We start from the raw sequence: 22,733 nt of genomic DNA on the forward strand, positions 1-22,733 counted from the left end.
ACTTGCTTGACTGGAGAAATGGAAAAGCTTGAAAAGATGCTCATAAATTTCATGATGTGCAAGTAGCCCATTGCAACTCTTCATTAGAAACATTAGTAAGAAAGCCACTGTCAGTATCATTAAGGAAAAAAAAATTTTTCCTTGAGACCCCATATTCTTTTCAATACCTTGCCCATGTGGTACTTCTTGAAACTGTCTGTGGCTCTGATAAGTTTGATCACTGAGATGATTAGGTCAATAATATGTCTGATATTCACTGTTTTTCTCAGTCAAAGCATGGGCTCCATCTGTTGTTACACTTGACGTCTTGTTCCAAGCCAACCCAACACTTTCAACACAGTTCTACATAAATACTGGTCTGAGTGTGTGTCTTGTTTCAAAATATTACCAATAAGCATAATCTTCATTTGCTTAAAACTTTAGAGAATGTTTATTTAGCTTCTTCATCATAATTGATTGATTTGATTTTAGGCACATCTGCACAATTTAGGCCATTTAAGTATCATAATTGATAAGATATTTAAAATTATTTATTTTTAATATATTTGCATTTTTATATGTTTAATCTGTGGGCTCACCTGAATTCTGTAGGTTTCCGCGGGCCGCAAAAAACACTTTGGCAGGCCGCATGTGGCCCATGGTCTGTAATTTGCCCACCCCTGATCTAAATGAATTAAGTTATTTTGATTCTACACAATCTTCTACTACTAAAAGTAATATCAGGACTACCAATGTACCTTAGTTTTTAACTAAATATTTATTTGTGCAGCACTTTCAGTTTTATTGTGATATCGTATACATTGATTTGATTGACTCATTTTGATGTATATGTATACCTTGCAATCCAAGTGGCATTCATTTTTTTTTTTAAATTGTAACTGGTCTGTGCTAAATTACTGAATTCATATTAAGAGATAACTATTAATGTATTTGAAAGTTAATGGTAAAGGGAAAATAGGTCATTGTGCTGGTCTCAATACACCTTGAAATGTACAGTAATTACTTCAATGGACAAGAAGAAATTAATCAGCGATGAAATTACCAAAAAAGATATGACAGGAAATGCTACTAACGTCTAGTCAGTGATTACCCTCCACAAACTCATAGTCAACTAATCTAATTGACTTCAATATTCAATCATTATCAAAAAGAAACCATTCCAAAGACAAAGTGAATGATAGACAAAAAATGGGAGAAGCTTTTTGATGTAGGGCAAAATGTGAAAATATTCAAGTTAAAATACATTTCCCTTTTCAGCCTTTGCCATCTGTAAGACAGATGATACAAAAAATCATCTGTTTCTGTGTCTTATGGTCAATGAGGGTATCAGGTGGCCACCACAATGACCAACCGCCTTTACTTTTCTCCATTAAATGTCAGGAACCCATTTGAGCTGGGTGGACTGAAAGGTGCCTAATTGTTTTTCTTTATATTAGGACTATTATAAAAAAAATGGTCTTCAAACCCTAGACCTATGTTTGGCAGCCAAGCACTTTACCACTTAGCCACCACACCTCCAAGTGAATTCTATAGAAACTTTTAACTGTTTGCTCATCTTTCATTCTACAACTAAAGCAAGGTAATTATGTATTGTTAGGGACAATGCTGTCTGGAATGAGAGAATATGTTAGCCTGGCGGGGCCTAAGGTCATGTCTAGCCTGGGATAACAAGAAGTTACAGTTGCCAGATTGTAACACTACTGGGTGGGTTGTATCTGTGCACCTCTGTGACCAAGGGGTTTGAGTCATCTAAGCAACCAGACAACTAAACTAAACTAAACTAGCGAACTAAAAGAAATCTAGAAACATAAAGAAGAAATTCAAAAATGAGACTTTAATTTCAATGACTAAGGCAGCAGTTACAATCTAGTACATAAACATTAGAAGTGGCCATCATGACAGCACTGGGCAGGGCTTGGCCATAGTTTTAAAACAAACTTTAGAAGAAAAAAAACTGCTAGTTATTTTGACAGTTGTTCAAATATAAAACAGATTTACACATAGTAAAATTTTAAAAAATAAAAGAAAAATTCTGAAACTTACAGGCAGTCCCAGGTACAGAATAATTAAAACTGACACAGAGACCACTGGTCAACAGTACAGGAAACAGCATAGGCTCTATTTTAAGTACTCCACCCTAACCCATATAATAGGCAGAAATACAAGTATACAGCTTAGCACTAGCCTACAGAAGTAAAATTTAAAATACATAAAAGTAGCTTTGGGAGCGCCAGTTCACAATTATAAAAATTTACCTGTTAATAAAGTCTAGGTCTAATGTTTGTTTTGTTGGTTTTACATGTGTTCCATCAGAAAGAGAGATAACATCTTAGCCGTAACCTCCAACAGGACACTGAGTGTTAACACCAGAGACTATGGAGATGACAAAGTGGATACCCCATGATCACCAATAGATAATACAAAGTGAATTAGTATTTGAAAATTTTAAACACACTAAGGGGATAAACTCATTGCTTTAGTGAAGACTGACAATACCAAGTAGTAAATATTATTATACTCTTTATTTATAGCAAAATATGTAGGTCCTAGCTGGGGAATACTGCATACTTCTCACTAATCTTCGGACTTGAAGATAAGCCTTATTATTATTATTTATGAAAAATTTCTCCTCTAAGAAATCAGACAAAAACTCAAAACTGTATTCATGGTAACAGCAAAACATTTATATTATAACAGCATAGAATATGTTAACAGTTTTATTTTAAATATAATAATATAACAATATTATAATAGAGCTAAATAATGTCAAGTCCCTATTTATACTGTAAAAAAGCATAGAACAAATTGTGCAGGGATGTGACACAAAAAATTATATGATAGCACACTAAAGCAGGGGAGATAACAAATTGAATTAAAAGCATAATCTAGCAAGGCTTTGGCGTTGTGACTGTACAGAGTATTGAATGTTAACTGAAGACACGTATAGTTGTTACAACATTTTCCGGTGGAAGTGACGTTCTACTTTAGAATTCATGTGAATAATTAAAGATATACAAGTTTGCTTAATACTGGTACAATAATAATAACGATAATATACCAAAGCACCTTCCTCCTTCAAAATACAAAAACATGTAACTGAAACAACAAGAAGATTGAGGGAAAAAAAAGGAATATTTAAAAAAAAAATGAACAAATGACTGGACTGATTGTCAAGATATACCTAAATATAGAACAAGATTTATACAAGTCAATTATGGTGATTCCACCTAAATAGTTCTCACAAAGTCTGGTTTTGAAGTAGCATTAGGGAAATGTTAATTTCTTTCAGACGCAGTAGGAATGTAAAAACATCAATGCCAATTAGCAATCAAAAGATAATGACAGGTTCCCTTAGAGCACAAGGAAGTCTCTAAATGATGGTAGAAAAGGAAAATCTCTAATAGATCCGGTGTGTCTGTGTCTTTGCCTCTAGGAATTGTTTTACTTCTCAAGATGTTCACTGTCAATACAAGAGAACAAAATTAAAAACATTTTTATAGTCAGTGAAACACAAAACTTGGCAAAGCTTTACTCAGGGGTTTAGTATAAAGAAAATATAAAGAGATATACACAGCATTGCTTACCATTGTATTCCATACATCTCTTGACCCATTTTTTGGTTTACATTTCATCTTCATGTTGGTCTACATCTTCATCATGTTGGTCTACATCTTCATCATGCTGGTCTACATCTTCATGTTGGTCTACATCTTCATCATGTTGGTCTACATCTTCATGTTGTCTACCTTTTCATCATGTTGGTCTAAATAAGAATAAAAAAATTAATAAGAAAAACTTTTGCCTTGAAAAGGAAAAAAAAAATTCTTTTGTTGCTTTTCTTTTCATGTTAAACAAAACTATTATGATGATGCAGGTTTCACTTTATGTTTTAACTTAGTATTTTATGAAGAAACTTTTAAGAAAAAAAAATACACCCAAGACATCTAATACAGCAGCAAAGAATAACAAACAAATAAAGTTTTAACAATTTTAAGGTTAATTAAGTCATTTAAGTCTAAGGAACTTATTGGAGATTTTCAATTATGCCAGAAAACAATAAATAACTAGCTATGTAGTGTATCTGGTGTACAGAATACAGAAAGCTTTAATATTTAGAGTGAAAATTATGCTATAAAGTTTGTGCATTTCTAGCAAAATAAAATCACAACTAAGTTCTTTTGCTTGCAGTACAAACTCATTGGTTTTGTTGAGTTGGCAACAGCAGTCTTTCCTTCAAAATCTCCAGGTTTATTCTTTTTTTTTTTATATATATTTTTATTTCACTTTATATTGTTTCAGCAAATCTCTTTATTGTTTGCTTTTCTTTTTCTATCCTTATCTATTGTATTTCTTTTAGAATGTACTTAAAAATCAAAAAGTAAGCTAAGAGCAGATTACTAAGTTTAAAATTCCCACCAGATAAGATCCAAACAAATGAAAATTTAGTTTGATTATGATTACCCGGAGGATTACCACTATAGCTACGACAATATAGATACAAACAGGAACAACATTCACACACAAAACATACAAAGACACAGTCATACACAACCACAGGTTAATAAACTAAACCTCTTTGTGATGTGACTAATAACCATGAAACAAATTGACAGAAAGTGGAGTAAAAGAGTTATAAAATCTTTCTGTTCTAGCCTTAATGAAGAGGAAGCGACCACTTTATCCAGATCTGATGTAACTGGTTTAGTGGCTGCAGATTGTCCTCAAGAATGCATAAATGAGATCAGATGTTTCAACATTACTTACATGTACATTGCACTTGATATTCTTGTCGAATGTTTGACATGTTTTGAATGTTTCTTGAGAGCTGAAGAGAATCTACTTCCTTGACCAAATGTTCAGCAGAATAAATGTCATCAGGCAAGATATGAGCATCAAGATGACCATACACAGTCCAGTGCACATATCACATGACCAGGCAGCCATCCTTTCTTATGAGAAGACAAAGTCTTAGTGTAGTGACCTCTCTTGCTTAAATTTTTTCTTGTAACTTGGTGCACAAAATAATTGAGAACTGAAATGACTTCAACAAAAAATTATGAAAATCTAGGAGAAAAAAAAATTCTAAGTAGAGGAAAAGTGACAATTATAATACACATTTTGTTAATGTTTTATTTCTTTGATTTTATGCACATTTGCACAATTTAGGCCATGTCGTGCCTGCAGTCCCTTAAGGACTACTCTCTCTCTCTACATAACAGGGGCTAAATTCTATACAGTTAAATCATTAAAATCAAGGTCTATTCACAGTTAAAATAGTAAGGGTAGTAAAAATTTAATAATTTGGTAAAAATCTAATGTAAATAGTACATGAATAAGATGATAATTCCCCTCTCCCTTTTCGAGTTAGTTGTTAGTAACACCAGGTTAGTAGCAACAAAATCATGTAGAAATAGACATGGCTTTATTTAATTTAGTCTGACTGTTGTTGACTTGTAGCACCAAACTGCTGGTAGGCAACTAAACTGTTGAAGGCATAATATATCTTAGCTAATAAGAACTTGAACAACTTCCTTGTGAACAAAACTAAATATAACATTTATAATACTTGTGATCACATGAAATAAATGTAGTAGACTTAAGTAATAAAATTTCTTACAATCTAACTCACTACAATAACACAACCTTTCAGTCTTACATTCTGGAGTCGTCTCCCCTAACTAAGACCCAGTGACGACAATGCCACTTTTGCATCATTCACATCCAATCGCTTACCTCTTACCACAGTCACCATAAAAACACACACACTCCATAACATTTCTGCTTGTCCAACATTCTTTCACTGAATCAAGCCCCAAGCATCCTACTTGTCCATATGTTAGACTTTGCAATGACCATGTTTTTAATCATACTAGTTACATTTAGCAGACACTCTGGCACATATTGGAAATAATAGTGCAAATATTATGACTAATCAAGCTTTAAAAAACACTAAATTAGATTCTTATTTCTGTACCTTGATATCTGTCAACAAAAACAACTGATACATTTGAACCTAAGGAAGAACAAAAAGAATCTGAAATATAAAGTTGTGTAACAAAAACTTGAAAGAGTTCAAGGTAACAAAACTTAATATATAGATATAAATTGCAGATATAGGCGAAAACCTAAAAAATTGGAATTTTATTTTGTAGCTTGATATCTGTTAACAAAAAATTAAACTTCAGTAAAAAGAAGCGTGATTAAACATTTCAAATATATAAATTCATATGTTGCTAATGAAACTGAAAAAAAAAAAGTGGTTCTGGGAGTAATAAGCAGGACTACACATTTGTAAAAACACTGCAGATTATATATAATATATAATAACCATAATCATATTTATTTATTTATTTATTTATAATGGTAATCAAAACTAACATAATATAATATAATATATATAGAGAGAGTTGAATGAATACTTGATGTGCCCCAACAGTTAATAGGACACATGAGGTGCCACATAAGTTAAAAGGACAAGCAGTTGTTAGGACACTTGTGGTGCCCCAACAACTGATAGGACAAACATGAGGTGAACAACAGTTGGTATGATGGATGAGGTGCCCAACAATTGATAGGACACTTAGAGTGCCCCAACAATAAGACCATTGAGTTGTTAGGATGAATGAGATGCCCCATGATAGGATACTTTAGGTACCCCAACAGTTAATAGGAGACTTGTGGTTATCTAACAGTTGGTAGGAAAAAAGAGGTGCCTTACCAACTGATAGGATACTTGAAGTGCCCTACCAAACAATAGGACAAGAGGTGCCCTACAAATTGATAGGACACTAGAGGTGCTCTACCAATTGATAGGATACTTAAGGTGCCCTACCAATTGATAGGATATTGAGGTGCCCCATCAGTTATAAGGACATTTGAGGTGCCTAAAAAGTGTTGAAACACTTGTGGTGCCCCAACAGCTGATTGGACAAACTTGAGGTGGACAACAGTTGGTATGATCGATGAGGTGCCTAACAATTGATAGGATATTGAGGTGCCCCATCAGTTATAAGGACATTTGAGGTGCCTAAAAAGTGTTGAAACACTTGTGGTGCCCCAACAGCTGATTGGACAAACTTGAGGTGGACAACAGTTGGTATGATCGATGAGGTGCCTAACAATTGATAGGACACTTGGAGTGCCCAAACAATTGATAGAACACTTGGAGTGCCCAAAAATAAGATTATTGAAGTGCCCAACAGTTGTTAGGATAAATGAGATGCCCCAACAAATGATAGGACATTTGAAGTGCTTCAACAATAGATACGATACCTAAGGTGCCTCAACAGTTAAAAGGATATTTGAGGTGCCCAAACAGTTGTTAGGACACTTGTGGTGCCCCAATAGCTGACAGGACACACTTGAGGTGCCCAGCAGTTGGTATGAGGGATGAAGTATTCCAACAATTGATGACCATATAGGTGCCCAACAGTTGGAAGGTATTGATATTTTTTGTTTTTGGCACATCAGCACAATTAAGGCTATGTCATGCCCATAATCTCTCAAGGGTTATTCCCCCTTCATAGCTCAAGAGCTAAGTTTTATACAGTTGGGTCATTAAAAACAAGATTCATTCACAGCTCAGATGGTGAAAATAGTAAACATTTACATAAATTAATAAAAATCTATTTTTAATATTATATATTCACAATTGCTTTGCCCTATCACAAATCAAACACTCGTAGACAGTTGAAGGATGAAAAAGGTGCCCCAAAAATCGACCAGACACTTCAGGTGCACCAACAATTAATTAGTAAATAGTATATTGAAGTTGGACAGTGATTGTAAATTTTGACACAGGCAGACAATATTTTTATGCCAATGTATATTATATATCACATCAAGTAATAGTCAGTAATTTTGTGCAGTACAAGTATATATATTGCATTGAAGTTGAACAGTAATTGTAAATTTTGACACCATAGACAGTAAATTTGTGTATATTTTATATCTCATTAGTAAATAGTATGTAAACACTCGTAGACAGTTGAAGGATGAAAAAGGTGCCCCAAAAATCGACCAGACACTTCAGGTGCACCAACAATTAATTAGTAAATAGTATATTGAAGTTGGACAGTGATTGTAAATTTTGACACAGGCAGACAATATTTTTATGCCAATGTATATTATATATCTCATCAAGTAATAGTCAGTAATTTTGTGCAGTACAAGTATATATATTGCATTGAAGTTGAACTGTAATTGTAAATTTTGACACAGGCAGACAGTAAATTTGTGTATATTATATATCTCATTAGTAAATAGTATGTAAACACTCTTAGACAGTTGAAGGATGAAAAAGGTGCCCCAAAAATCGACCAGACACTTCAGGTGCACCAACAATTAATTAGTAAATAGTATATTGAAGTTGGACAGTGATTGTAAATTTTGACACAGGCAGACAATATTTTTATGCCAATGTATATTATATATCACATCAAGTAATAGTCAGTAATTTTGTGCAGTACAAGTATATATATTGCATTGAAGTTGAACAGTAATTGTAAATTTTGACACCATAGACAGTAAATTTGTGTATATTTTATATCTCATTAGTAAATAGTATGTAAACACTCGTAGACAGTTGAAGGATGAAAAAGGTGCCCCAAAAATCGACCAGACACTTCAGGTGCACCAACAATTAATTAGTAAATAGTATATTGAAGTTGGACAGTGATTGTAAATTTTGACACAGGCAGACAATATTTTTATGCCAATGTATATTATATATCTCATCAAGTAATAGTAATTTTGTGCAGTACAAGTATATATATTGCATTGAAGTTGAACTGTAATTGTAAATTTTGACACCATAGACAGTAAATTTGTGTATATTTTATATCTCATTAGTAAATAGTATGTAAACACTCGTAGACAGTTGAAGGATGAAAAAGGTGCCCCAAAAATCGACCAGACACTTCAGGTGCACCAACAATTAATTAGTAAATAGTATATTGAAGTTGGACAGTGATTGTAAATTTTGACACAGGCAGACAATATTTTTATGCCAATGTATATTATATATCTCATCAAGTAATAGTAATTTTGTGCAGTACAAGTATATATATTGCATTGAAGTTGAACTGTAATTGTAAATTTTGACACAGGCAGACAGTAAATTTGTGTATATTTTATATCTCATTAGTAAATAGTATGTAAACACTCGTAGACAGTTGAAGGATGAAAAAGGTGCCCCAAAAATCGACCAGACACTTCAGGTGCACCAACAATTAATTAGTAAATAGTATATTGAAGTTGGACAGTGATTGTAAATTTTGACACAGGCAGACAATATTTTTATGCCAATGTATATTATATATCTCATCAAGTAATAGTAATTTTGTGCAGTACAAGTATATATATTGCATTGAAGTTGAACTGTAATTGTAAATTTTGACACCATAGACAGTAAATTTGTGTATATTTTATATCTCATTAGTAAATAGTATGTAAACACTCGTAGACAGTTGAAGGATGAAAAAGGTGCCCCAAAAATCGACCAGACACTTCAGGTGCACCAACAATTAATTAGTAAATAGTATATTGAAGTTGGACAGTGATTGTAAATTTTGACACAGGCAGACAATATTTTTATGCCAATGTATATTATATATCTCATCAAGTAATAGTAATTTTGTGCAGTACAAGTATATATATTGCATTGAAGTTGAACTGTAATTGTAAATTTTGACACAGGCAGACAGTAAATTTGTGTATATTTTATATCTCATTAGTAAATAGTATGTAAACACTCGTAGACAGTTGAAGGATGAAAAAGGTGCCCCAAAAATCGACCAGACACTTCAGGTGCACCAACAATTAATTAGTAAATAGTATATTGAAGTTGGACAGTGATTGTAAATTTTGACACAGGCAGACAATATTTTTATGCCAATGTATATTATATATCTCATCAAGTAATAGTAATTTTGTGCAGTACAAGTATATATATTGCATTGAAGTTGAACAGTAATTGTAAATTTTGACACCATAGACAGTAAGTTTGTGTATATTATATATCTCATTAGTAAATAGTATGTAAACACTCTTAGACAGTTGAAGGATGAAAAAGGTGCCCCAAAAATCGACCAGACACTTCAGGTGCACCAACAATTAATTAGTAAATAGTATATTGAAGTTGGACAGTGATTATAAATTTTGACACCGGCAGACAATATTTTTATGCAAATGTATATTATATATCTCATCAAGTAATAGTCAGTAATTTTGTGCAGTACAAATATATATATTGCATTGAAGTTGAACTGTAATTGTAAATTTTGACACAGGCAGACAGTACATTTGTGTATATTATATATCTCATCAAATAATAGTAATTTTGTGCAGTACAAGTATATATAATTGTATTGAAGTTGGACAGTAATTGTAAATTTGGACACAGGCAGTAATTTTGTGCTGATGTATATTATACATCTCAAGTAATAGTCAGTAATTTTGTGCAGTAAAAGTATATATATATTTATATATACATTCTATTGAAGTTGGACAGGGAAAAGATTAAGAAGCACTCTTCAAAGTGATGAGCTATATCAGTGCTAGTATTCAATGACATTACAGGAAGATAATCAGTATTGAAATATATTACTGATAATTTTGATTTTGATTTTTAATTTTTATGTTCTATATTTAGAAAGCTGTTGACAGTATTGTTCTTGTCAAAATTTGGTATCACTGATATTGTGTCCTTGTTAAATTTTGTCTTTTTTCAATGTGTAAAAAAAATATATATATATGATCAGAACACAAGGTTTTAGAGGTCGCAGATTTAACACTAGTAGATTTTTGTGTTTAGACTATTGTTTATTTTAATGTTTACATTGTATTAATATTGTGCACAATTTCTTGGGGTCTTTAAGTCATTTTTATTTATATTTGTAAGTATATGTAGTATTTCTTGAAAATTTTCTGTCTTTTTCCTGCTGTGCTTGTTTGTTTTTATATATAGACCAAATCATGCTTTTGGAACAGGATGTGCTTTAGGGTAAGAGAGTGAGGTCAATGTGTTGCTCGAATCCTCCTCAATTTAATCAAAGTTTTCAGTGCACTGAGTCATCATATCATCATTTATATAATTGTAACATTTTGGTATAAACTTTGTTACATTTTTTTTTTACATTTAATATTTTATTAATTTTGTTTTCTCTTTCTATATGACAAAATAATATATTGTAAAGACATAATAATTGATTATGACATTGATTATTAGATTGTTGACAATTTAGTGTGTTATGTTAATCACAATAGTATTGGCTTGATAATATTGTCAGTGATTGTAAACTATAAAAGATATTAGATATCATTATTATCTATAAAAAAAGTACAGAATGCATTGGTACATTTGATAAGTATTAATAGATACATGGATGGATATACTGAAGTAAAGAAAGTTGCTGAATTGTTTGGTCTTAAAGATGAAGAAAAGAAAGATGTTTTGACATAAATGGAAAGGAAAGAAAATCAAGTTGATATTTTAAAGAGTTGGCGAGAGCACAAAGAGGAGAGAAATGCAACTAGATGCTGAAAGAAATTAAAAAGAAGCAAAACCAGACAAAGAATCAGAAATTTAAAAAAAAAAAAACAACTGAAAAATAAAAGCTGCAATTCAAAACAAGGGAGACAAAACAGAAACTACCAAGCGTGAACATATAGAGAATATTTACAAAGCACAAAGAGAAGAGAGAAATGCAACTAGATGCTGAAAGAAATTAAAAGGAAGCAAAACCAGACAAAGAATCAGAAATTAAAAAAAAAAACAACTGAAAAATAAAAGCTGCAATTCAAAACAAGGGAGACAAAACAGAAACTACCAAGCGTGAGCATAAAGAGAATATTTATAGGCAAAAAATATGGGACCTTAAAGAAACTGATGAAATACTGAAGTTATTTTCAGACTATCTGTGAAACTTGCAATTACAATGAAGATACTTGTTCTAATATATTCATATGTAAACTAAGAGGCAAGACTTTGAGTGTTATTAACTCATTAATAGAGAGAACAAAGAAAGAAATGCATCCTGTTAAAAGCAATATTATTGGAATCTAGATCACCAAAGAGAAATTTATTATCAACATTAAAGACAAGAATCTAATTCTCCAAAAATATAATGTACCAAGAAATAGATAAGGAATTGGAAATCAGAATAGGTAACAAAGCAATAATGTTAATACAAATGAAGTTCCAACCTACAGTATATAATATTGAAGTAAAACTGGAATTTTTTCCAGCATATGTTAATGGTGTACTAGTGAAATATACACAGTCACTAATGATAAACATGTTAAAACAAGATACTATGACAGGTATAACTAAGAAAATATAACAGGTATAACTAAGATAATATGACATGTAAAACTAAGGAAATATGACAGGTAAAACTAAGAAAATATGACAGGTAAAACTAAGAAAATATGATGGGTAACAGTAAGAAAATTATGCTGGCAAAACAACAAGATATCATGTCCAATAGCATTTATTGACTGCCCATGGATAACAGAAAGAATCACAGCTATGGTGATGAAAAATGTTTGTCCCCTGATTATTGGAAATATTCACTGTTACCATGTTCATCTTTCACCTCACCAAAAAAGACTGCTTTTGGCATACGTTCATCACCCATATGGAATACATGCCCTGCCCAGCATAACTGTCAGACCAAAAGAAGTCTCTCTATTTATAAGACACAGAAGAGAGCACATGATTGCATGCGGCTTCAGAGTGAGAACGCTAGAGGTCACTTACAAAGGCAATGATAACTACTGAATTGATGATAGAACTACTCCTGGCTACTCTCCATTTGAATTGATAATTGGATGCAATCCAAAGAGTCCTTTAACAATATTTTTTTAAAAGTTAATTGGAGGCTATATGTTATTAAAGAATGAATTTGAATTTGTAAATAAAGTAAGAGAAAACAGTTATTTTACTTCTAAAGTAGCAAGAGCTAATTCAGATAAGCAATGAAGAAGACAAAGGAACATAAAAAGTTAACACTGCAACATGAGAAGGCTGATAGAAGATTAAGTTTTTGTGTGGTTGGATTACTGGAAAAATTTAAAGATCTGAAATGGAACTTTATAATTATAAAAAAAAAATATGAAATGGAACTTTATAATTATAAAAAAAAAAAAAAAGTCAATTATATGATCAATATTCATGTCGATGGAAATGTGGTTCAGTCTTAGGTTTAGTACTATTTTTAATGTACATAAATAATTTACCAAATTGCATAAGTTCAGGAACAAAAGTCAGATTGTTTCCAGACAATTGAATAATATATAAAACAATAAAAACAACTCAAGATACAGAAATTTTACAAAGAAAATTAGATGAATTACAAAAAAGGGAATCACATTGGAGCATGTCTTTACATCCAGAAAAATGTCAGTTATTTATAGTAACAAAAAAACTAAAACATATTAATTTCAATTATCTCATTTATGGCAATAACTCAAGCTCAGATAGGAAAAACCTACCAAGTGTGCAGCCAAACATTAAGGACTCACCACCCACAAAAGAAAAGTCCTAAGCTAATGACAGTAAATTTATCAATTAAATGTGTTTCTCCACAACTACTTAATTGCAAGTGCAAATGTTGATTAGTGTGCGTTGCATCACGAGCGGGGATTTTTCCTTTGATGGACACGTTCATATGTTCCTTGAGTGTGACTTAATTATTGTTACAAACCTTCCATCGCAATATAAATGAAGACGTCTAACACAGTTATACATCCTTATGAATTTCTTTTTTAAGCACTCAAAGAATGATTTCACTGGGAATCGCAAATACATTTTGATCACCACATTAAGTGCAGAGATGAAAAATCTGCGAATTATCACATATTTGTACACAAACGTTTGTAGATATCCTCATCACAATTAAATAGAGATGTTTCGAAACATCACTGGTTACATCGCTTCACAATGTCTCAGTGGATGAGAGATGAGCGTGATACAAACGACACAAATCCCAACTGTTCCTGCACAATCATATACATCTGATGGCTTCTATTTTCATCCTTTTTTTTTTAACATTTGTTTTGCAAACGTGCATCAGTTGAATAGCTGGAGCCCAATAAAAAGTTTCAGGCTTGCATTTTCGGCTGACTCCTGTTTTGAGCTTGTCGACCGACAACTTCATTTTGATGAACTGACTGTAACAATATTTTTGATGACGTCGTGTTCAAGCTATTGAAGGTGGTCTACAAGCATCCGGTTTGAGGGCTGAAGCAGCCTCACAAACTTCGCACTCAACTAATGTCGAGTGAGTTGAATCAGCCTCAAAGCTTGCACTCAACTAATTATGTCCCAACTATTATTCAACTGAACTGAAATAACCGGTTATTTCACAAACTCATTCTTCTATGATATTTTTATAATGCCTTTAAACATTCCAAGTTATGATGATGCTTTGTCCAAGGCATTGTAGCACGTGAAAAAAGCAAAACAAGAAAAAGGATGTGCACTGCTGGGTTGTCTACAAATGCACACAGACATAACCAACTATTTTGTCTTGGATCAACAATTCAATTGATGACTATTAATACATCTAGTCCTCAGCTAAAAATCCTCATGTTTAAAACATAATACAATATCCTTTCCTATAAGTACAAAGATGGCCACCGAGACCGATCTTCTTTGAAAAAGTCCTCAACTACATCCTTTTAACATGAAGATGGCTAAAGAGCCCAGTCTTCACTTTTAAAATTCCTACGTTAATCATTCCTATGAACACGAAGATGGCTAAGGAGTCCAGTCTTCGCTTTTAAAATTCCTCCATTAATCATTCCTATAAACACGAAGATGGCTAAGGAGTCCAGTCTTCGATTTTAAAAGTCCTCCATTAATCCTTCCTATGAACACGAAGATGGCTAAAGAGTCCAGTCTTCGCTTTTGAAAAGTCCTAAGCTAAACATAGTAAAGTCATCAATTAAATGTGTTTTCTCCGCAACTATTTAGTTGGTCTGCAAGTACAAATGTTGATTAGTGTGCGTTGCATCACGAGCGGCGATATTTCCTTTGATGGACAGGTTCTTATGTTCCTTGAGTGTGACTTAATTATTGTTACAAACCTTCCATCGGAATATAAATGAAGACGTCTAACACAGTTATACATCCTTATGAATTTCTTTTTTAAGCACTCAAAGAATGATTTCACTGGGAATCGCAAATACATTTTGATCACCACATTAAGTGCAGAGATGAAAAATCTGCGAATTATCACATATTTGTACACAAACGTTTGTAGATATCCTCATCACAATTAAATAGAGATGTTTCGAAACATCACTGGTTACATCGCTTCACAATGTCTCAGTGGATGAGAGATGAGCGTGATACAAACGACACAAATCCCAACTGTTCCTGCACAATCATATACATCTAATGGCTTCTATTTTCATCCTTTTTTTTTTAACATTTGTTTTGCAAACGTGCATCAGTTGAATAGCTGGAGCCCAATAAAAAGTTTCAGGCTTGCATTTTCGGCTGACTCCTGTTTTGAGCTTGTCGACCGACAACTTCATTTTGATGAACTGACTGTAACAATATTTTTGATGACGTCGTGTTCAAGCTATTGAAGGTGGTCTACAAGCATCCGGTTTGAGGGCTGAAGCAGCCTCACAAACTTCGCACTCAACTAATGTCGAGTGAGTTGAATCAGCCTCAAAGCTTGCACTCAACTAATTATGTCCCAACTATTATTCAACTGAACTGAAATAACCGGTTATTTCACAAACTCATTCTTCTATGATATTTTTATAATGCCTTTAAACATCCCAAGTTATGATGATGCTTTGTCCAAGGCATTGTAGCACGTGAAAAAAGCAAAACAAGAAAAAGGATGTGCACTGCTGGGTTGTCTACAAATGCACACAGACATAACCAACTATTTTGTCTTGGATCAACAATTCAATTGATGACTATTAATACATCTAGTCCTCAGCTAAAAATCCTCATGTTTAAAACATAATACAATATCCTTTCCTATAAGTACAAAGATGGCCACCGAGACCGATCTTCTTTGAAAAAGTCCTCAACTACATCCTTTTAACATGAAGATGGCTAAAGAGCCCAGTCTTCACTTTTAAAATTCCTACGTTAATCATTCCTATGAACACGAAGATGGCTAAGGAGTCCAGTCTTCGCTTTTAAAATTCCTCCATTAATCATTCCTATAAACACGAAGATGGCTAAGGAGTCCAGTCTTCGATTTTAAAAGTCCTCCATTAATCCTTCCTATGAACACGAAGATGGCTAAAGAGTCCAGTCTTCGCTTTTGAAAAGTCCTAAGCTAAACATAGTAAAGTCATCAATTAAATGTGTTTTCTCCGCAACTATTTAGTTGGTCTGCAAGTACAAATGTTGATTAGTGTGCGTTGCATCACGAGCGGCGATATTTCCTTTGATGGACAGGTTCTTATGTTCCTTGAGTGTGACTTAATTATTGTTACAAACCTTCCATCGGAATATAAATGAAGACGTCTAACACAGTTGTACATCCTTATGAATTTCTTTTTTAAGCACTCAAAGAATGATTTCACTGGGAATCGCAAATACATTTTGATCACCACATTAAGTGCAGAGATGAAAAATCTGCGAATTATCACATATTTGTACACAAACGTTTGTAGATATCCTCATCACAATTAAATAGAGATGTTTCGAAACATCACTGGTTACATCGCTTCACAATGTCTCAGTGGATGAGAGATGAGCGTGATACAAACGACACAAATCCCAACTGTTCCTGCACAATCATATACATCTGATGGCTTCTATTTTCATCCTTTTTTTTTTTTAAAATTTGTTTTGCAAACGTGCATCAGTTGAATAGCTGGAGCCCAATAAAAAGTTTCAGGCTTGCATTTTCGGCTGACTCCTGTTTTGAGCTTGTCGACCGACAACTTCATTTTGATAAACTGACTGCAACGAATTTTTACGATGGCGTCGTGTTAAATCTATTGAAGGTGGTCTACAAGCATCCGGTTTGAGGGCTGAATCAGCCTCACAAACTTCGCACTCAACTAATGTCGAGTGAGTTGAATCAGCCTCAAAGCTTGCACTCAACTAATTATGTCCCAACTATTATTCAACTGAACTGAAATAACCGGTTATTTCACAAACTCATTCTTCTATGATATTTTTATAATGCCTTTAAACATTCCAAGTTATGATGATGCTTTGTCCAAGGCATTGTAGCACGTGAAAAAAGCAAAACAAGAAAAAGGATGTGCACTGCTGGGTTGTCTACAAATGCACACAGACATAACCAACTATTTTGTCTTGGATCAACAATTCAATTGATGACTATTAATACATCTAGTCCTCAGCTAAAAATCCTCATGTTTAAAACATAATACAATATCCTTTCCTATAAGTACAAAGATGGCCACCGAGACCGATCTTCTTTGAAAAAGTCCTCAACTACATCCTTTTAACATGAAGATGGCTAAAGAGCCCAGTCTTCACTTTTAAAATTCCTACGTTAATCATTCCTATGAACATGAAGATGGCTAAGGAGTCCAGTCTTCGCTTTTAAAATTCCTCCATTAATCATTCCTATAAACACGAAGATGGCTAAGGAGTCCAGTCTTCGATTTTAAAAGTCCTCCATTAATCATTCCTATGAACACGAAGATGGCTAAGGAGTCCAGTCTTCGATTTTAAAAGTCCTCCATTAATCATTCCTATGAACACGAAGATGGCTAAAGAGTCCGGTCTTCGCTTTTGAAAAGTCCTAAGCTAAACATAGTAAAGTCATCAATTAAATGTGTTTTCTCCGCAACTATTTAGTTGGTCTGCAAGTACAAATGTTGATTAGTGTGCGTTGCATCACGAGCGGCGATATTTCCTTTGATGGACAGGTTCTTATGTTCCTTGAGTGTGACTTAATTATTGTTACAAACCTTCCATCGGAATATAAATGAAGACGTCTAACACAGTTATACATCCTTATGAATTTCTTTTTTAAGCACTCAAAGAATGATTTCACTGGGAATTGCAAATACATTTTGATCACCACATTAAGTGCAGAGATGAAAAATCTGCGAATTATCACACATTTGTACACAAACGTTTGTAGATATCCTCATCACAATTAAATAGAGATGTTTCGAAACATCACTGGTTACATCGCTTCACAATGTCTCAGTGGATGAGAGATGAGCGTGATACAAACGACACAAATCCCAACTGTTCCTGCACAATCATATACATCTGATGGCTTCTATTTTCATCCTTTTTTTTTTTTAAATTTGTTTTGCAAACGTGCATTAGTTGAATAGCTGGAGCCCAATAAAAAGTTTCAGGCTTGCAAATACATTTAGATCACCAGATTAAGTGTAGAGTCTCAATGAATGAGAGATGAGTGTGATACAAATGACAATCCCAAATGTTCCTGCACAATTATATACATGTAATGGATTAAATCTTTTTTTTTTACATTTGTTTTTCCAATGTGCATCAGTTGAATATCTGGAGCCAAATAAATAGATGCATCATGAGCATTTCATTTGGTGGAAACGTTCATACTGATTGTTCTTTGAATGTGTTAGGGTTAGGATTTTTTGCATGCAATTGTATATCATATCACATGGAATAGTAGATTTTTGTTTTCACATTAACTCCGAACATGAAAATATAATGCACATTTTTCCACACCTTAGAAATGAAACAGTATTCAAGTCAACTTAATATGTCATTATATTGCACATAATCACAAGAAACCATGAATGTTTTTTGTCACACTATCACACACTGAAGAATTGAAAAAGTTTATTTAGTTAAAGATCTACATGAAGTCAAGTCAACTTGTTTATGCAATAGTACATCATATCACTGTGAATTGTAGATCCTTTTTTTTTTGTCCAATTAAGTACTGGGGTGTAAAGACCATGCACATTAACACATAGTTGCTACAATAGTAACTTGAATCATCCCAATCTCCAAGTGGCAAAGTGAAAGTTGATGGTGATTCACAACTTTTCATTTTTGTGTTTGAATTCCATATTTAGAATACATTACTATTGAATTAATCCAAATGACAAAGAATCCAATTCCATTATTTGTTGAAATATATTTACATTTATACAGTTGGAATTATTTCAGAGCAATTCAGTTTTTCTGAAAAATTTAATAGGAACATCCACATATTTTAATTGAAATTAAAATGGTATATCACTAAGTTTAACAAATGAAAATTCAGTTTACTTTCATAACTAGACACTACTAAAACAAATACAATACACATTTCTTTAACTAGACAGGTGAACTTACAAGTTGTGTGTGAAGTTGTTATGTGTTTGTGAAGTAATTACTGACATGATTATATACAAAACAAATACAGCAACAATGCACATACAACATACAACTAATGCAGGATCATCGCTTTACAAAAAATAAATGCTGTGAAGTATAAGAATATTTCTTACCTTATTCTGACTATGGCTCCATTTGAAGAAATGGCAGATGAACTTAAGATAAAACATGTTGATCATTTGTAGATCGGTAGAATCTTTTCACAGTGAGAGAGAAGCTTAATGTTCCTCCTGCAGCCTTGAAATGTTCATCCTTTTTCCTAGACCTCATGTTTAATAGACCATTTAGTCCCTAGTTGATTTGAGAAAAACTCACTGTTTAACAGATATATATCACATCTAAATGCATTACCATATAATGCAGTATTGATAAAATAGTGCAACTAAATATTTTTTTCAAATAATTAATTTAAAAAATTTAAATCTAATGCAAACAAATAAATAAAAAACTTGAAAAACAGAGCTAGTTTAAAAATACTTCAAATATCTTTAGTATAAGTACAAGTTTTAAAAATACCTAATTTCCCAAGTTGGCCTTATAAAGCTGCTATATCTGGACTTTTCTTTAAAAACATTTTCAGAAAAAAAAAAAACACTATACAGATCTGGCTTTTGTTTTGTGCTTTCATTCTAAACTAGCTCTGATTGTCTGAAAGTTTAAGAAACTATTGCTAGGGTCCTAAAAAATACAACAGAATTAGGCGCATAGTGTAAAAACAATGTATCCTAAAGAAAAAGCTCTTGGGTTATAGAGTAGAAAAATATTTATTACCTTGATCTGTAGATAAACTTATGGAAATCTAGGCATCAGTGGAGAATCAGTGCACAATGATTGAGCCACTAACCCACAGATCAGCAACATGTAGTGTCTGTCTTTAAAAAAAACAAACCTGAAATGTTGAAGCAAATTTACAAATTGAAAGAAAAATGTCAATAATATATTTAAAAAAAAAAAAGGAAACAGAGTAATTGCCCTTGCCCATGTTTATAAATTTTCCCCCATAATTATTTTCCACATTCTGACAGAATTGTTAATGCTTCAATTCCACCCTGTTATGATTAAACTTCAATAACATTTTTGTTTGTAATCAGAAAATGTTACATTTTGGTATAGAATTATAGGACAATGCATGCTCTTTTTATATAATACAGTATACTTTCTAAAAACAAAAATATATATATAATAAATTGTCAACCTTACAAATCAGAGGGTAAGTTATTATGAAAATGTATGCACTATTCAAACATTCTTACAGTAAATGTGAAGCAGCTCTTGCATGATTAAGTACACCACTTTATAAAAGTTTACATTTTGGTCCTAATTGATTCCCTTTAGAAGAAAATGTATCTTATAAACCTTAAACTAGAGCAATATCTGAAAATTTGCTGGCCAAACAACCCATGGTTAACCATTGACCATAGAAACAGTTGAGCTTAACACTATCTGACTTATGATCAGATGGTCTGAAACGAGTACTCTAAAACTCTAGACATTGTGTTTTTATAATAGATTTTTTATATGTTATAAAAATTATTTTTTTTTCATTTTGCTATAAGATATTTGACTGGTACACTAGAATTCAACTCACCTATTGTTCTTAGAGAATTACCTAAGTAACCTTGGACACAAACTTGATCTCCTTGGCCTTGGGCTGACATATCCAGACTCCTGAAGTGATTGAAGTACAGTAAAGTACTACCATTGCAAGAAAGGTGTACACACTGTTTGGCAGAGTGACTTGGCAATGAAGACTTGTATATCATAGGGGTGCACTGCTGATAGCTGGTACCCAGAAAACAGTTTAAATCACATTATCTTATTTGATTGACCTAAATTTTAAACTAATAAATGCCTTTGAACATTATATTAGTTATGATGATGGTTCAAGGCTTAGTTATGCATCAAATAAACTTGATCACTATAACAAGAAGGTTGTTTAGCAAACTAAATACCTATAGCTTTTATTATTTTTTTCTATAGTAAAATTAGTTTTGTGAATGAAAATAAAACTTTGTACTCACTGTGTAGCCATCTTCAAAGTGAGAGAGATGAACTAGACACACCAAACATTTATTAATATGTAGTACAGGATTATGCTAAACAAATCTGAAACTTGACCAAAACACTGAAAAATGGTAGAGAAATATGTATAAAAAGTTCTTTATTATTTTTAACATGCAATGATAAATTATTTTAGAATTAGCAGTCAAAGAAAAAAAAAGTAAGTCTTACTTAAGCCTTGAAAGCTTTAATTCATAAAAATGCCATCTGATAGCAGATTACCAAGGAATATTTGTTGCTTGGTTGACAAATTGGTACTGTTGGCAGCAGAGAATGTGTGCTTGTTAAGCTGATGATATATGGAAACATCATATACTGAGCTAGAATATCTCTTAAATACAATATCTCATGGTATTTAAAAAAAAGTTGTTTCTATGGAAACAAAAGTTAAGCCTATAAGTATTACATAGTTTGAATAATTATGTTAAATAAGATATAAAGGAAAAATACTTGCCTTATAATTGGACTTCCCATGATGTTTACCTCTAGTTTCAATTACCTGGCCTGTCTATTTACAGCTTTGGCTATTTATCTCCCAAGCTAAAAGTTGAATCAATACTCAACATCTTGAACTATTTAAAAAAAAAGTGCAAGCTAAATAAATAATTTTACAATTACAGATTAAGAGGCAATTGTTATCATCTGAATTCAACCAGATATCAAATAGCTGAGCATTTAAGTAAATAAATTGCATCTAAAAAAATTGCTTATAAGTAATCACTATACACTTGTAAGGCAATATCTGTAGTTTAATAGTTTTGAAATATTTGTGCTTCAAGTAGGATGTTCTATTGAGAATAAACTTTGTCTTGACCACAGAAAAAGAGGGGGAGGGGGAGTATTTAAAAAAATATACAAGAAAGTAGATCAGAAAAAAAAGCAGGGTTGTGGTATCACATATGTTGCCTTGTTTCAAGTCTCCTAGTCCTGCTCTTCATATTAACTACTTGTAGATGGTTTCCATAATCTGTATTGGCACTCCATTTCTTGAATAAGATCTATTCACCATCTTAATCTGAAAAATGTGAAAATATAATTGTATTTAACTTGTTACAATAATCATGACTATATGTACCTAACTCTAAATGCTAAATGACAGAAATGAGTGTTTCTATGTAAATAATTTCAAAGCAATTACTAAAGACCAAGAGGACAAAGAATATTCAAAATGTTATCTAAGGGTACCCATGATGAAAAAGCTTAGTAAAAAGCACAAATGCTTAAAAAAAAAAAAAAAAAAAAAAAATTGTTAACATTGATAATGCATTCACCAATGCAAACACTAACACAAAAGATGGAATTCAAATGAAACATTTAAAAATAAGCATTACAATAT

At 32.4% G+C, this 22,733-nt stretch overlaps 1 long non-coding RNA gene across 4 annotated transcripts; it reads right to left on the reverse strand.

Annotated features, from left to right (window-relative positions):
- Window positions 1–1,815: 1,815 nt before the first annotated feature.
- On the reverse strand, window positions 1,816–22,188 carry LOC129927636 (uncharacterized). 4 transcript variants are annotated; one of them, XR_008779253.1, is made up of 9 exons: window positions 21,569–22,188; window positions 21,358–21,461; window positions 20,925–21,118; window positions 20,108–20,225; window positions 19,450–19,627; window positions 5,975–6,034; window positions 4,765–5,041; window positions 3,585–3,763; window positions 1,816–3,460 (listed from the first exon to the last, which is right to left on the reverse strand). It is a non-coding gene; the product is annotated as an uncharacterized LOC129927636 (long non-coding RNA). The 4 variants fall into 4 exon arrangements; XR_008779251.1 differs by having other exon boundaries at window positions 20,108–20,208; window positions 21,569–22,185; XR_008779252.1 differs by having other exon boundaries at window positions 5,975–6,013; window positions 20,108–20,208; window positions 21,569–22,183.
- Between the last annotated feature and the right edge of the window lie 545 nt (window positions 22,189–22,733).

This window comes from Biomphalaria glabrata, chromosome 8 (assembly GCF_947242115.1).
Source record: "Biomphalaria glabrata chromosome 8, xgBioGlab47.1, whole genome shotgun sequence".
Lineage (NCBI taxonomy): Eukaryota > Metazoa > Mollusca > Gastropoda > Planorbidae > Biomphalaria > Biomphalaria glabrata.